The sequence below is a fragment of the Opisthorchis viverrini genome, assembly GCF_000715545.1.
Source record: "Opisthorchis viverrini unplaced genomic scaffold opera_v5_43, whole genome shotgun sequence".
In the NCBI taxonomy this organism is placed as follows: domain Eukaryota; kingdom Metazoa; phylum Platyhelminthes; class Trematoda; order Opisthorchiida; family Opisthorchiidae; genus Opisthorchis; species Opisthorchis viverrini.
Window position 1 is genome coordinate 2,252,355 of NW_008751699.1, and position 7,073 is coordinate 2,259,427.

Below are 7,073 nucleotides of genomic sequence, written 5' to 3' on the forward strand. Positions count from 1 at the left end.
TATATATATATATATATATATATATATATATATATATACATCTGGTGTCCGACACAGATACACATGCTAGCAGACGTTAAAACAGTGGATGCCTGCGTACAGCTGCACCAATACAAACTGTTTGTGCAAAGGTAGATGCGTAACTGCAAATGAGCTAGTCAGTCCTGTGTAGACCCTTTGGTCAAGATCAGTGGGCAGACTAGCCTGCCGGTCTGTTGGCGGCCATCAGTCGACCTAAGCATGATGTGGCATTGCAATGGGCCCTAACTTCATACTGGTACCAACCGCCAATCCCCTTGAACTTTAGTAAGGAACCGCAGCTTACTAACACATTATCTGTGTGAGTAAGTAAGCTGCTCATGACGAACTTTTCGGTTTTCAGGAGTAAATAAGCGCAGCAGTTGCAGCACGCGCCGATTAAACGGAATTAGCTCAGCCTACCCACCGACACTTCGCGACTGATAGAGCATGCAAGAACTGTGGTCTACAGATTCCTACCTACCTACATGGGTTTACCGGTGTTGGTGTTGATGCATTCGTTGCGAGTCGTTCACCAATGGAGCTTGTATGTTCTAGTGTCGAGATACAATGAATCTTGAAAGGCATCACACCTCGTGGCAGCAAATTTCTCCATCATATGTAAAAAGCGTGGATAACCGCTTTTAAAGTCACCTTAGCTCTGTCTCTTTATCATGATCTCAGTATTCATTGACCTCGCCAACCAATTTTCAAAGGTTCATTTTTTAATTCCTTGGGAATATGATCTGATGCCACGCGTCCCATTTGCCGCCGTATTGTATTTGTAGTGTGAGAAATGTTAACAACAATTTTTCGTAATGCACTACTCATAACGTTGCTGAAAACTCCTCGACAACCCACAATCGGTTTCGCCCTTCTTGGGGCTCAATCAGCTAGTGCAGTCCCCGAGTTTCCATCAACTTTATGTTCTACTTGAAACCAAGTGCACAAAATTAGCGAATATACACTCGTTTGCAAATTAATTCGGTTCTTCGAGCGACTCACCTGGAACCCAGCTGAATCTCCCGTTTTTGACGTTTCCAGGCTACAATATCTCGAATACCGTAGCGACTGAAACATGAGGCGGCCTGGTACAGCACATCCGGTCGCCTGTAAACAACAAAACCGAAAAACTTTTTCGCTTTCTTCTCTAACGCGGTTTCTCTGAAGGTAGTTTCCACCCAAACCACAGGCAAATGCAAGCTATCCGTCATTTTGTAACAGTACTCGTCCCGGTCAGGAATTTAGAACAGTTACCAGTTCAATAATTTTCTTGCGTAATCATTCGCTCCTGTGTCACCCATAATTGAATCCGATGCTAGAACGGGATTCCTTTGTTCTGTTTGACATGCAAATGTCAAAAACACTCATTGATTACATTCCGAATCGGTCTACCTACCTCACACACAGCTTGCTGTGCCGCAGTGTGAACTGACTTTTCCTAGATTTTACCGAACAAAATTCGCTCCCGTTGGTAATCGTTCCTCTTGATTATGGCGCACACACCTTGTCAGTCGATTCACAGGTAAACTGTCGCCAGATGCTTCTAAACGGCAGCCATAAATTGTACTGTGCACACTTGAACCTTCTATCATCCTTATCCCACTTTGAAGACAGTCTCATACGGGCTAACTTTTGTGAACAAAACTCCTTCGCCTTTTTCTACAAGTGCACTCGAAAATCTAACATAATGGAGCGTTGAAAAAGTTCAAATGTTTGCACCAAATATCTATAGCGTAGTTCCAGTTGGTTCACCCACAGTAATCGAAGGTAGCTACCCGTCAAAAAATGCGCAGTTATCCAGTGAATACGGTCGAAATTTGGAGGGCACTTAACATAGATATACGATGTACGAGAAGATCGATTGTTTAAAGAGATAATTTAGTAAGATTAATAAATGGTAAACCCTCATTATATGTAATCAGTCATTTGCAAAGCTCGTACTAAATTACTGCAATGCTAACTCAGTCACCGATAGAAGAATGAAGAAAGTCATCATCATCAAGAGCACAGCAGGTTTCAACCCAAATCTTTTGCTAGCATACAATTAGAATTTGTGTTTTGAGGAAAAAGAAAAAACTGGATGGGGAAGAGACGTAGTTCCAGCATACCACAATCAGTCCGAGGTGCTCAGACCTTCGGATACTCATTCAGACAATTTGGTTAGGAAAAGGCAGAAAACTCGCCAACAAGGCCAGACTAACTGCAGTTGGGTGTCACTTTAGGTTGAAGACCGTCAATCCAACACGCGGGCACGTCGAATTTTGACTCCTGCGGGGGGGGGGGAACCTGATTTTAGGAAAAAGACAGCCTAATGGAAAAAGATGTGCATATACATGTGAGCGCCACAGAGTATCTTTCACTCACGTCCTTCTTATGCGCACCTTTCCACGCACGTTAACCGACCGTTATCAGGCGATGAACCCACGCATTTTTTTATGTCATCATTGGCAGTAGTCAATGAGAACGAATGGTTTACTGTTGAATCGTTTTGCTAGTCGAACACGCGTTACTGTTTGCATGTGTAGCGTATTCATCCAAAAGTGTACGAAAAAGGGCAATTACTATCTCAAAAACAAGCACCCGGGTCACCTCGCTATGAATGCCACAGTGCCCAACTACTGGATTATATCTATTGCATGAGAGCACGTCAGAGGAGGACGTCGAAGCAGTGCAGAGTCAAAAAATTCAACAGCTATCGGTCCGCACAACTTACCGTCTATAGCCGAACCAACCTCAAAATCGCGAGGTCCACAACGGATAATATCACCTCGTGGCCTGTAGATTGAGGAACTGGGAAGCTTGTCTCATGTGCGTAGAAAGCACTGAGTATTCCATACAACTCATGGTTTTGAGTTCCTCAAATGGGCGATAATTTACTTTCACTGTGTTTCCTGTGGTCTGTCGGAAGAAGGGAGGGTTCCTCGAATACGGATATGGCGATAGCTTCGTGTCAAAATCGGTGGAAGATAAATGGTGTAGCACTTGCTGCCTGTACATGGGCGGCACCTCGGGAAATTAATACAACCCCTTAACTTGGTAAGTATTTTGGGTGTTCCTAGTCCAACTGTTCAATGAAATCGAAAGTGACGTGTAGGTATGCAGTATTTCGTCTTCCCAGGAAAAAAAGTTTTCGAGCAGTCAGATATCTACATTGACCTTGAGACTGCGCTCCTTTCTCGGTACGATGGCAAGTGAATGAACATGAATTTCGACGAAACGGCATCGTGTCCTGAGTTCACTAAAAGCTTGTTGAAGTATGTATATCGGTTTGATGGTTAGGCACAAGCGTTGCGATTCTACATCAGATCCGGCATCATTACAATCACCGAGAAAACAACACCCATGTTCAGCACACACTTTGCTTTAAAGCTTTATGGAGAAAAGTGTGTAAGTGGATTGGTGCTAGTATATCATAATAATTCAGGGCGTCTACATACCCAGACAAACATTTGGACAGTCTGGATAGAAAAAGACAAATGAGTCGCTGTCGACGCTGATCAGTAGCCATATTTTTCAGTGCCTCTAAACATGCACATTGGACATTACACGGACCGATCCCGGAAGTAGGTGGCACCGATATACCCCGGCTTTTCGTAATCTCTTTCATACCCCTATTGCAGGCCAATGGTTGCCCACCTCTTTGCTTGCACCACTCTGAACTGGGAACGGGTTGCAATACTCAGCAAACGCTGATTCAGCAGGCGCAATACATGGCCCACCTACCGCAATTTCATTGCTTGATATTGAATTATTCGTTGTACAACCGAACACTTGCTTCCTATTTATCTCTTTACGAATTCGTTGACGCAAGCTTACACAAGTTATGCTTCTGGGACAATGGTTGTCGAAGACCTGGAGATGTCTTAGCGGCGCTTCTCGAAGAGGCCAGGTCTCATAATCGTACAACAAAACAGCTCGTGCTGTAGCCTGATACACGCGTCTCTCGATACTCATGGATATGCCACCACAGGTGTTGAAAATTAGCGAACGCGACCCTAATTGCACAGATTGAAGACAATGGGTCAGCGGAAATGTGTCTGTCCTAAAAAGGAGCGATCAGTGGCGTGTTACACACGTGGCTAAGAAATACCACTCCGTGACATTGCCGTAGCCACCAGTGTGTATCTTATTTGAATCCCCAACCACCGACCGATCGGTCAGCAATGCGACTTTTTGCCGGTTATTGCTTCGCCAACAGATCAGTGTCTTGGCATCTTTAAACAGCTATTTTCCCGGCTGTTAAAATAACGTAGCCTAAACAACGCTGGTACTGGCTCGACAACTGTGATCGAAAGCCGGAAGGCTAATATGAGCATTTCCAATCCGTTTTCCATCAGCTCTCTTTCGAATACAGAACAAGTCAGGTTCCCAAATATTTTATCTTCAAATACAGTGGGTTTCAGTGCACCGGACATGCAATTATACATAGAAAAGCAGATAAGCTGTAAAGCTTACAACTTCAAAACTCCAAGCTATTTTTGCGAATAACGTACAAAATAAATCGCACCTTGTGGGAACCAGAGATTAATGCTATGTCACTTTTAAATTCCAACAGTACGGAAAGCTTGTCAGCAATTCACAGAGAACCTCACATCAGAGCTCTCAGACAGTGAACGGTTCAAAACAAATAATGACTCAGAACGGGAGAGGTTAATAACATGAGCATGGGTGGAGACCGCCACTTTCAAGTTTCCGCCCTCAAAGACTGAAAACAAAAAGAGTTCAGTTTGTCATTCAGTCGGTCCGGTAAACCAGTCAGCGTGGAACAAGTTCCTCCATACAAGTGGTGAAAAGCACGGTGAATTTGCTCAAGTGAATTTGCAGAAAGATAGGGCTAACTGTCTCAAAATTTCGGCCTTTTGGGGGCTGATCAGCTGGGCGCGGTCCCGTGTTTCAGTCAATTTTATGTTCTACTTTAAGCCAAATTCTACTAAATTCGCGAAATACGCTCATTTGCTCACCAAGTCGGCTTGACTTGAATCAGAACCCAAGTGCACACGGCGCCATTGGACAGAACATGATTAGACACGAGGCAATTAGCTAACATACGTTGATTATGTCGTTTAGGCAGAGGCTGTTGCTTCTGGCACACATTCCAACGCTAAAGATAGTCTATCGGCCTAATTATACAGTTTGGTTGTGTTAAATCAATGGTCATATGGTAATAGGATGGATTTTCTCAGTTACCAACTGATGGACTGTTGCCGTAAATATTTGTAGGTAACTACAGTTTTCGTCCAAGACCACTCCGACATCCGGGATGGCGGAAAAGTTCTCTGACGTAGTGCGAATAAGCCCAAACTCCTGCTGCAGGAGACATTAAACGACATTCGTGTCTATTGAAACAATGCTGCGTGATCAAACTGACTAGTCTGTTGTTCTACGATAATAGATTTTACTGTCGTTGATTGAAAAGTGGTCGAAAAGCTGGCTGAGGGGCTTAGCTTATGAAAAAAGTTCCAAGGTTAGCCGATACGACGAAATAAGTGAACAAAGCAATAATCTGCCAGAAGACGAAGTCAGACAACGTGAGAAAGTGCCAACGTCCAGCACATACAATTATTAAATTGCCCCTTTCTGTGATCGGAAGGGGGGCTCTTATCGGCATGTATATATGTTAATTCGTTGCTGACGCTATGGAGACTGCCAGACCGTGGCAAAACTGTCTGCCCACGACTAGACTTCCCATGATGGACTTCAACAGTTGTTCACCCGCTGTCGGCAAACTGGGGTGGATAACACAGGCTATTCCGAAAGAATGCTGACCCTCAGTGACTCAGATATATAATTTGACTTAATTCGTTTCGCATAGCATGGTGGTGTCGTGGAATAGGCGTCAAAACATTTGCCATGTGCAAGCAAGCATTTGTGTCCGTTTCGTCAAGAGAAGACCAATAGAACGACCTGCGAGTGTCACTAGGGAATAGGCATGACTCATGGCGTTGACGCTTGGCATTGTTGCAGACAAATAGGCCGGGAATACCTCTGGTGGAAAGTTGAAACAGTGAAACCTCATGAACCAAGATTCTCACTACCATTGAAAGGAATAAGGCCTTTGCTGCGGAGCTGCTTACTATAAAATGCCAACTGAGCAGTTACAGACTATTGGACAAGGAAGCGAAACTCTCATATGTATCTTGTTTACAAAAACTGAATATTCACTTCTCCTTGAACGAGTCTTTCTGAACTTCCCTGGATATTCATTGACTGTTGCTCAAATCCAAGCAAACGCTACAAAGCGGCTCCACAAATTCCGCAACAGATCTCCCTTTTCAAGAGACGCAAAGCGAATTTACAAGAAAACATACTACTCGCACGCCTCCCCCATCAGTAGCATCGCCGTTACACCAGTACCCTAATAATCTATGCCAAAGTGACCTGCTGGTCTTCAGAAATACAATTGAGGAACCACTTAGATCTAGTTAATGAAATAGGTCCAAGTATAGCAGTTACGTCTTGATGACGTGTTTGAAAATGGTGACACGCCCAAACAGACAAAGAGTTGCATGTGATGGAAGGATTTGAAAACAGTCAATAGGTAGACGACGCGAATCAACTCACTGTGTGCACAGCTGAAACAGAGTTGATAATTGAGAACAGCAGCTGCATATGGACGGTTTTGGCAGATATCTGTGTCCAAAGGACCTTGCTAATGAGTCACCCACCCCTGGGAGCTCACTCAGATAAAGAAGTTACTCGACCTTCTGGATAAACAGGATTTTTACTTTTCTGAAGTACAGCACAGTACAGTTATCTTATCTCTCACAACGGGAAACAAATAAGGACCGGAGAATTGGGTTTGCTTCTATGGGGAAATCGATTCCCAACTGATCGGAGGAAGCCATTCCATTTTGTCATAATTTTATCATCCTCACGAACAGTTCACATCAGCTACGTTGTACACAAGCTTCATCAAGTTGGCATATCTGGAGGTCGATTAGACCAGCAGGTGAAATAAATGCTCAGGTCCTTCTCCATATTACAGAAGCACAGTACACTGAGGTGAACATTTTGCCTGAACCCGATGACGTCCGCCCCTGGACATCCAATCA

The 7,073-nt window shown here is 44.0% G+C and overlaps 1 protein-coding gene across 1 annotated transcript in view; it reads left to right on the plus strand.

Moving 5' to 3' along the window:
* The window catches only part of T265_13176 (hypothetical protein), a gene marked incomplete at both ends in the record, with an annotated part of 46,000 nt that overhangs the window by 28,390 nt on the left and 10,537 nt on the right, over positions 1–7,073 (plus strand). The gene's annotated exons all lie outside the window — the stretch shown is intronic.